Source organism: Triticum urartu, chromosome 3A, assembly GCF_056163025.1.
Source record: "Triticum urartu cultivar PI428250 chromosome 3A, HENAU_Tu73, whole genome shotgun sequence".
NCBI lineage: Eukaryota > Viridiplantae > Streptophyta > Magnoliopsida > Poales > Poaceae > Triticum > Triticum urartu.
Window position 1 is genome coordinate 372,748,560 of NC_141875.1, and position 8,414 is coordinate 372,756,973.

Sequence of the window (8,414 nt, forward strand, 5' to 3'; positions counted from 1 at the left end):
GACTAGTCGCGCCGAGAGCACCAAGGTGGTGGATGATGGCGAGGCCTAGGAAGGGGATGACGCGGAGCTGAGGAAGACATGGCAGTGGATGCCCACACGGAGGGGAGTACAAGGGTTAACTAGTTGGGCTGCTATGTGAGGGTGCCGTCGCCGCAGAATAACAAGGGTTGTCGGTGAGTAAAGGGATTGCCTGGCCAGCGGTTGGAGTAGGAGGGGCGGTGAGGCCTGTGCAGCAGCATAGTCGGCCATGGGAGGCAGGAGCAAGCGGCACGGTCGGTGTTGGTTTTGGTGGCTGGAGCAAGAAGACCAGAGGTTGAAGAAGCACGACGGTCATTGGATGGACATCGTACGATCACCGTAGCTAGAATCATTTATATTAACTAAGTTGACAAAGCCCTGCGCCCACTTCAACTTAGTAGGCCCATAAGTCAGCCTCCAAATATGGTGGGTGCCACCTAGTAGCGGGGGTATTCATTTTTTTGTGCGTAATAAGGAGGCACTTCCTTGCGTGCGAAGATATAGCTCGTGGGTCTGAGCTATCAGCGGGGGGGGGGGATGTTTTTTTTCATGAAATATAGAGGCCCTTCTAGTGGGTCCCCGCTTTCAGGTGGAGGAATCATTATTTTGCGCGTAATAAGGAGGCACTTCCTACTTGCAAAAATAGGAGGCACTTCCTTGCATGCGGTCGTGGACCTAGCTGTCAGCCTCTCCACGCACAGTCCTCTTCTGATGGATGTCGTCCGTTGACCACACCGTGCCGAGAGAACCAAGGTGGTGGACGACGGTGAGGCCAAGTAAGGGAATGAACCATAGCCAAGGAAGACTCGGCAGTTGTTTCCCACGTGAAGTGGGTACGACGGTTTACTGGTTCGGCTATAGTGTGAGGCTGACGTCACCGGAGAATAACAGGAGGTGTGGATGAGTAGAGGGATGGCCAGACCAGGGATGCGAGTAGGGCGGGGCCATGAGGCCTTCCAGGAAGCACACCCGGCCATGGGAGGCGGCAGCAGGTGGATCTGCCGGTGCTGGTTTGGGTGGCTGGAGCAGGAAGATTAGAGACTAAAGAAGCACGATTGCCGCTGGATTGGCATCTTACGGTCTGACGCTAGTATAGTCGATTGTTGACTAAGTTTTTTTAGAAACCTTGTGTATGCATGAACTTAGTAGGCCCACAAGTCAGCCTCCAAATCTGTGGCAGACAACATAGAGCCCATTTGCTATTTTTAATAATTTGCAGCCCACTTGCTAATTCTTAAGGAATTTATTACAACCCATTTTCGGCCAAGGACCACGGTCAAAAAGTTCAACCTAATTTTGCATATTTTGGTGGAGTCTGAACTGTTTTAATCTAGAAATAATAAACATTTGTTTTTAAGAACTTATTGATTTTCCAAATAAATTTTTTTTTATTTTTGTAAGCTAATAAGACGTGGGACAATGGAGTTGGTTTTAGGGAAAACCAGTGGTAAAAAGTCAGCGCTGGGAGGGAAAACAACAACAAAAAATAAGGATGTAAAGATGAAAAGGGAACATTACATATTGTCAATATAATAATACATCTATATGAACTAGTAAAAATATAGGTAGAGATTATAAAATGGAAGTAGGACATGGCGTTTCAAGAGGAAAATAGTACTGAGTTGTGTGTTTTCTTCAGTAAAACAACTGCATGCGGATGTTCTAAGAGAAAATATAACTAAGGCTGGTGAACCACAGGTCGGTTGATAGCTGCTAGATATTTGTGCCCCATTGTCGTCATGGTATGGGCCTGTTAAAAAAAACCAAGCCTGGGCAGTCTACAACCCAGTTTAAACTTGCTCAACCTGAAAAAACAATATACATGCTGGATCCCTGTTACTAGTCTGTATTTGCAGAATTCTCTCGTTTATTGACTACGTTGAAAATAATGGGTGTCTCAGACGTCAGCATTATTTTTCCATCATGATAATAAGTGCATGCACTTGCTTGCGTACGGCCATGGACTTGCTGGTTCCCTACGGTTAGGCTCTGTATGGACATCTGTCTAGTGGTTCCACAAACGAATTTCATGCAAATCGAATGGGTTTCAGTGAAACCAGACTAAATTCATTGCATTTTACATATTTCTTTTTATTATGGATCATTTTACATATTTCAACTAATAATAACCGACTAGGCCTTTTTGAGTCCATGGGAGGCACTTCACGCGATCGAGGTCGCGAGACTTAACTGTTCTGGAAGGCCCAAATCCATCGCTCCTCTCATTTAACAATTTGCAGCTAGGCTTGGCATGCCACAACCCAGTTCCGAAGTGCTGTGTCCAACTATCATCCTATCAAAACGGATGGATCCTGTGCGTACTTCAAATATGTAAAAAAATTGGAGAATTGGAAATTTGAATGGCAGGTGCTTATGCTACCCATCAAATAAAAATCAGGTGCCTGAAAATTCATTTCGAAACAAATGATTCAGCTTTATATCCATGTTGACCCTCGACATGATGGTTGGAAGCAAATGCAAGTTCATACCGAAAGATCCTTAACAACAATACCAACTTGTAGACGACCAGGTAGTACAAGTATACCAATACGAAACTAACTTATAATCTTTTTAGTCCTGGCCCTAGTGTTGGTTTGGTAGAAAATCTTGCAGACGACCAACTCCCGCTCCTTCTCTTGCTCCAGGTCTCCGAGGTGGTACTGGTGCATCACCTAGTTGGTCCTTTGCTGGTCGAAGTTCTTGTTGGTGTGCAGCACCAGAACCTTCTTGTTACCCGTCTGCCTGCCGTTGACCATCACCGGCAAGGTATTGCCTGTCTTGTGCCACATCGCGTGCATGCCGCACTCTGATTGTATCTTGCGACGCGTCCACGTGCCCCTTTTGAACACCCTAGGGTTGTGCTGGAAGAAATGCTTGCCTAGGCCACTCAGTGTGATACCTGCAGTATTGGCGAATACAAGTTTGAGGGTACGTAGTTTCCATTTTCATAACATCTTTGGCATGTTGCAGTCACTTGCTTCACTTTTTATCAACTTTCAAATTGTAATTTCTTCACTAGGTCTATGTCTAAAAATAAAAATAGAGGTATAAACAAAGGAATATGTTTGTGCAAGTAGACGGCGATTGGTGTCTCACTTGGAAGTTTCTCAGGATGGGTGTAGCATATGTCGTGCTCGTTGTCGATGGTTCGTATGAACAAATCGATGAGAGGCCTCAAGGTGCTCGATCAGCTCCTAATCTATGGGATCGAACTTGATGCTAGCCCGCAACACCGACCAATCCTTCTTGGACTTGCATCGGTTAATTCCAGTTAAATGGTACTCAATGTATGATCAATCAACTGTTTTATGTAAATGATGAAAGATTTTGACAAATAAGTGGTACTCCAAATCTAAAGTCCACAATACCCGAACAAACTGGGGTCTCAGCTTCATTACTACATGCAGACTCTAAAGACTTGAAAACCCCCATAAATATCAAAAACATGATACAAGGCGATGGGACGGATATTCACAGGAGCGGCCTCGCTGGTTCCTTCCTTCATCCATCTAGCTAGAAGAGCATCCTTGTTGAGATCAATTTTTTCAGCGTCTTCCTTTTAACTACTTGAAGTGAAGAATAGCATCTCCAGTAGCTCATCTCTCATCGTGCCAAATGAATCGGAACAAGGCGGTGGCTGGGAGGTGGGGAGACCGGGAGAGAATGGGAGAGTGATTTTCTAGAGAATGGGAGAGTGATTTTTTAGAGAATGGGAGAGTGTTGTTGTACTACAAGAGGGGTGAGGCTCACTTTGCTGAAGCGAACACGCCGTCGAGACTCTTGTGTCACCTCACGCGTAGCGTGTTGCCACGTCAATTCAATGTGAGGACATGATGAATAATTTGGCCGACATATACTAGTACTACTGTACGACTTACTAGTCATATTTAGTGTCACATTTTAACCATAGGTTTAACTAACAAAATGTCAATGCATGTCACCGAAAATTATACCATTGGAAACTATGTTGAAATACGAATCCAATGATATAATTTTTTGTGACATGCATTAACATTTAGTTGGTTAAATTTATGGTCAAAAATTGACACAAATTATGAAGGGGGCCAATAAACCAGGAGGGAGGTAGTAGTACGAGTAGCGGAATATACGGTATAGAGGACTACTAGTACTAGTACAAATTTAGAAATAGAGTACGAAGTTACAAGGCTGTGCGACAGACTTTGTACGCTACATGAGTAATACAAAATATAATTCCCATTGGACAACATTCTCACCAACAAGTACACACTTGAAGCCTAATTGATATATATGGCTTCTGCACGGCATATCCATCATCATTATCGGTACATACTACGCAGGTGAGTTAGGATGCACTTGATGCCAGAAAGGTATCTATCCTTCAAACTAACTACAATACATAATATCCAACAAAAGAGGGTCATGCTACAGCAGCTGGATACATGGCTTAGTCTAGATATCACTACGAATCAAGTTGTGCATATTTGTTGTTGGCATGAACCACATCGCCGCATGTCGGGTTCGCAAAATCCATTCATCGCTTGGAAGCTTGATGCCTTTCACACACTGAAGATCATTTGGCAACAAGCCATCGACGAATCTCTGGATATGGTGATTCATGAAACCCATGGTATGATGTGTCAAGACAGTTCCCCCTGGCGAATGGAAGTTGCATGGCATGGTAATCATCGCCGCTGATATGATCGATGATTGGTTTGATGATTGGACAATTGAGCCCGGGGAAGATGGAGTGATTGCCAAGGCTGTAAACCCCCCTCTGGTTGAATACGACTGGCCCAACAGAGCTGGGATGTTTCTCGAACATGAAGCAGCCATAGCCATCACAGTCATGAATGCCCTAGGCATTGTACTGCATGTGGTTTGATGAAATGGTTTGGTCAATTTGGTATGTGTGAATGAGCATCAAGTGACCACCATCAATTGAACAAACGATAAACCACCACCCATTGACTTGTATATTTCCAGGTCCTGGAATTATAAAGGCCAGCACATTTGCGTCTGCTACAAAAAATCAAATTGGAGACCAAAAGGACAAAAATGTACAACCATGTTCAGAGTATGTGTGGAATTAAGATTATTATAATAGCAACACAGATCATAGCCAGAGAGTTGCAATGTCGTGGTCATAATCATACCCCAAGTTAAAAAAGCCAATGGCTTTCATATTGTAGCAACATGTCATGGTTCAAACATCATGTAAAAATGAGAGGAAAATAGCTATGCCAGGGCCTACTCATATTTTACCTAGCAGTTACTAATGTTCTCATATCAACTCTAACAATAACATGCGTGGTTATAAAAATCTTGGAAATGAGAGTAACATATAGCAATCATGAGGTTCTACTATCTATTCTAACAATCATTAGATGCCATATCAACTCTAACAATAACATGTGTGGTCATGAAAATCTAGGAAATGAAAGGAACATATAGCAATGATGTGGTTAAAGACACATTATCTATTCTAAATTTTTAACAATCAACATGTAGTCGTATTCATAAGGTAAAGATGAGATGAGATGAGATAGAACAATTACACGATGATAGATTCCAGTAGTATATGCAGCCAATCTGTGCGTCGACCGCGTAAACGAGGCCATTGTGCACAATAGCATCAGACAGAAATGGAGGGTCAACACGATTGATGATGAGCCATAACCATGTATGGCGACCAGATTCCAGATAGACTAATCCCATGTCGAACAAGGCAATGAGCTGGTAATCCATCTAGTCTTCTGATGGTGTGGGCACTTCACAGATTACAACCTTCAAAAAACGAAGGTCGTACCAAAAGCTCAACATGTCTCGTGTGTAGTAGCAGGAGTGTCTGGCGGGCCATGAGGCTCGATGCCGGCGGTATCCAACGATGGAAGGGTGATCTCTCGCTGGGAGTAGATATCCATGAGACACGATGGACTACCAGATTGGTGGATCAGGACGATCCAGTTGGCCTTCATGCCCGCCCAGTAGTGGCCGCACATGAAGGACATGTGGGCGGGTAGTGGTAGCATGTCGAGGGGCACGACGACAACCTCTGTAGGATCATCAAGTCGGTGTATGGGCCACCAGCGAGGATCGGGCATCAGCAAGCAGGGTGTCTTGAAAAGGGCCGGCGGGTTGCGAATGAGTACACGATCCATAGACACCGAGCATGCGGCTAGACGCCCGGTACTGAGCAGGTCCATACGATTATAGATCTGATCCAAGAGAACATCGGGGAGGAAATTCCAATCGCCGCTCTGCGTGTTAGTCGGTTCTACCATAGGTTGTTTTAGGGAGCTTAGTGATTGGGGTTTTAGGTGACTGCCAGCGAGCGGTGAAGTGGATTCGGGCGGGCGAGCGAAGAAGATGGTGTGTGTGGTCGAGCAGTGAGCAGGGGGGCATGGTACGCATGAGCTACCGAGGAAGATGGTGCGGGCGGGCGAGTAGTGAGCGGGGGGAAATGGTGTGCGGCCAATGATGGGGAATAGAGGAGGAAGAAGAAGAGAGGAGGAAGAAGAGGGAAAGACGGGCAAGAAATTGCATTAAATCTCAATTCTACTAGTACTAGTACCAGGATATACCGTCCTTTGGAGTGTAAAATAGTTAAGCCGATGACATGTGGGTCTACCTTAAGAGGGCCCATATGTTAGTTAATGGAAGAGAGAGGTGTGTAGGCGTAGTTGCAGAAGCGTGCTCCACTGGCAAACATGATGGCAGTACAGGGTAAGGCTGATTTAGTAACACCAATACGCTGGCTCAACTTATTAATTAATTTTCCCATCTGCTGCAGCGTGTATTGTCACTTCACTATGAAGACTAGTTGAATAGTTCTCTCTGACTAAGATGGGGAATAATGGATCGCCAAGACTTCCTATCTACAGTATCCCTATGCTTCTACTCTCATCATGTCCGATAAAAAGAAACACTGGCCAAGGCACCCGGCGCCAATAATGTAGGAGTACTACTAGTATTTTGTGTCAAACGTTGACCATCTATTTAACTAATAAAATGTTAATGCACATGTCACCAAAAATCATATCACTGGATTCATATTTGAACATAGTTTTTAATGGTATAGTTTTTTATGACATGCATAGACACTTTGTTAGTTTAATTTACAATCAAAATTTTATACTATATAAGAAGGGGACCAATAAACCAGGATGGAGGTTTATATACAGGTCAATGAAAAAATCATCAACCAAGGTAGTAGTAAATGATGAGTGCCCAAAGAATATTTTCCAAAAGTACTCAATAATGGGCTCATTTTCCTCAAGAAAATTGTGTTTACGAATGTATTAATTGGAATGCATGCGTGAAGAACAAAAGACCAGAACTTTAACACGCATTGGTGAGTTTTCTCTTAATTCTTGCATGCAACGTTTTAGTGAAGCTTGAAATTTGAACATGTCAATGGGAGGGAGTAGAAGCATCATGCATGCAACACTCACACGTACACATGCACGCACGCAACACTCACACATCCATGCGGCACACGACACATGAAGGAACACACACGCTCACGCTTAAGTGCTCAACCTACTCCCTCCGTCTATGAAAGAGAGATTTACACATTAACCTAGAGGAACAAGAACTTCATCACATAATTAACACCCAAAAGTAGCAGACTTATGTGCGCATGCGATCATTGAGAGAAGAAGATTAAATGAAGGTTGTTGCCTGTTGTAATTAAGGATAGACATGCAGCCTATAGCTAGAGCACAAGTTGCTGCATTATTCCATCACTACCGATTAATTTAAAGGCTAAGTGCACTAGAAGTGTAGATGCACACTCTTTGTTGGAAAAATTTCTAATGCTATGTACAGGTTTCCACAGACCGAGGGAGTACACATCCATGCACTCACATACACAGCCAGGGTGGTTCGCGCACAAGGGTTGTACTCCTGTTGCGCATGTGTAAAGTTTTATTTAACCGATTTCTTTGCTCTACCAGTTGACACGTGGGACCCAGGAACCAGGTGCCAATTTAACCATTCAACAAAGTGCCATGTCGAATGTGGCCGGTCAGCAAGGTGCAATACGGTGCTCTATGGTGAGCTAGTGACCATATAGTCACCGCAAAACTATATAGTGACCCTAATGAGCGTAGTACTATGAAGTCCAGTGACCGTATTGTTACATACATTGACTGCTAGTGTATTTATCTTGTTTCAAATTAAGCCATATTAACTGGAAAGGATGCAATTGGGCTACCACTTTTTTGATGTGTCTCATCAACTCAAAAAACGAGGAGAAGCTTGCTTACTAGACCCTCTCCCTCGCCCACACGTGCGGTGGATCATGGGACGAGGAGAGGGTTTTGACTACAGTGCCCTCTCCCTCTCCCTCGCCCTCGCGATGGACGTGTAGTAGTTCATTTGGTGTCAGATTGCTAGAAGCATATTGTATTAAC